Below are 2,289 nucleotides of genomic sequence, written 5' to 3'. Positions count from 1 at the left end.
TGCTCTCCGCTCTTTGTGCCTGCCGAGCTCTCCCTCTCCTCCTCCTCCTCCTCCTACTCCTCCTCCTCCTCCTCTTCCGTGTACAGATACTAGAGGCTCGGTTGTGTTTTTACAAGCACCCCGGTGTTCCCGGTCTGGAGGTCTGGAGTTGGCGGAGTAACCGGAGAGTAACTCGCAGGTGAGTCCGGAGCGCAGTGTCCCACTAAAATATCACCAACCTTTCGACTCTAAAGATCCAGAGCAGACGACTATTAGTTCTAACTTTCACCAAACCCCACTCTTGAGTCTTATTTAATTGCAAAGTGATAACTGTAATGCAGGTAACATCCAACAGTTAGTCTTGTTCAGTCTTGCCCTTATTGTTCCAACCGTTAATCGAGTTTATTCCTACTTTCTATTCTTGCTATTTTATATTTTCTTGTTGCGTCTCACCCGTTCAACGGCAGAATGGCTTTTCAGGTCCAATGCCGGTATCGCCTCTCCTCTCTTTCTCTCCCTCCCCCTCCTCTCGTCAAAGTGGTTGCAAGCGTGTGACGTAACACCCAGGAACCGTCCACAAAGATGTCCGCCTCACTCACACGAAAATAAAATAAAATAAAGATGTCCTCTACTGAGTCTATAATCTCCGTCTCCACTCGTTAACACCAGTGTTGCATGTAGCATTTCTGTATTACATTTATATAATGTTCGGTGGTATTTGTGGTGTTTTTAACCCTCTCCCAGAGCGACGGCTTGTGAAACCTTTGTACCCGATGCCTGGGCGCTACCGTGTGCGAGGCCGCCTATTGTTCTAGCCCCGAGCTCTGGCCTTGGTGCTGAAACGATGCCTCTTGATGTGCAGCCAAAGCGCGCCGCCGCCGCCGACGAGCACGCAGTCACGACTACTACAGCTGTTCACGCCCGAGCCCGACATCTCGCTCACACCCACACAGAGTACAACGTGTGACGGAGAGGAGAGATGGCTCGCGGTCGGAGTTGGCCTACTTTACGGTCTGTACTTTGGAGAACCGGCCGACATTGGGCTATGTCACTATAAGACATGAAGGCGGCGCGCACATTGTAATGCTAATCGAACTAACAGACACATGGCACCATGTTTCAGTAATGATCTCTGATGTGTGCGTGCAGAGAGTCTTGGAAGGAGGGACGTGAGTGAAAAGAGAGAGTCGTGGAGTTCATGGTAATTTACTCCAAAAGGTCACCATCTGCCCGTTTTGCCTCGTGCCCTCTGTGAGCCAGCACCCCCCGCCAGATTCATCCACCATATACTACACCCCTCCCTCACAGCGCGCGCACACGCCACACACACACCCACACGCACGCACACACACTAGGGCTTTCTTACAAGAACAGCAAGAAGCGGCAAGCGGCGCCCAGAGGATGAACGGTGTGCAGGCAGCACGCACCGGAGCCGCTAAGCCTCCCAGCACGATGGTGGAGAAACAGCTATAGAACACACGCGATGCTGAGGAGGGAACACCTCAACTTTATGATATTCTGATGTGTTTAATAATAACCAAGGCAGATCATTCCCCTTTAGGCAAAGATTTGCTATTGGGCTACATATACTTCAGTTAGGGCTGTCTGGGATTTAAAATAAGATGATGTAGGTCACGTCGTGGTCTGGCCTGTGCATGAAACAATCGTCCAAATTGTTTCCTGCAGAAATGACACTGTGTTGACATGGACTCAGGACCTGAGTATCATCTCCTGGCTATGGGGGCATGTCACTTGGATCTCCAGCATCCAACCACATCGCTCTTATACACATTCATTCTACTTTTAATAAACTAACATTGTACAAAGGTTTAGTTTAACAACGTTGCTATAAAAGCTTTCACTTTACTCTTACCATATACTCTAAAATGCCTCATGATGGTTTACATGTATTCATATATTTTCTTATAGTGTTGAATGTAAATGTTGTAAAGCCACTGTGTGTGTGTTCTCATTTGATTCCAGAGCTAACAGATGTTATGATGCCATTTTGAGCAGATATATAATGTCTCAAGAAACTTCTGCGTCCAAAAATTATATATATATATATATAATAACACGATACATTTTAAAGCTTTCAAGGACATCTTTGGTCATCCAATATTCTGAACACCCCCACCCCACACACCCCACACACACACTATTCTCTAAAGAGACATTTACTCCGTCGGCCACTTAAACCTGGGAGAACTAGTCCGGCTCATTATGTATGAGACTCAACAGCGCCATCGTTTGGAGAGAAGTGGCTACAACATCCTGAATCCCTGGGAGAAAGTATACAAGACACAATAC

This window comes from Pseudoliparis swirei, chromosome 22 (assembly GCF_029220125.1).
Source record: "Pseudoliparis swirei isolate HS2019 ecotype Mariana Trench chromosome 22, NWPU_hadal_v1, whole genome shotgun sequence".
NCBI classification, from domain to species: Eukaryota; Metazoa; Chordata; class Actinopteri; order Perciformes; family Liparidae; genus Pseudoliparis; species Pseudoliparis swirei.
This window is presented reverse-complemented; position numbering follows the sequence as displayed.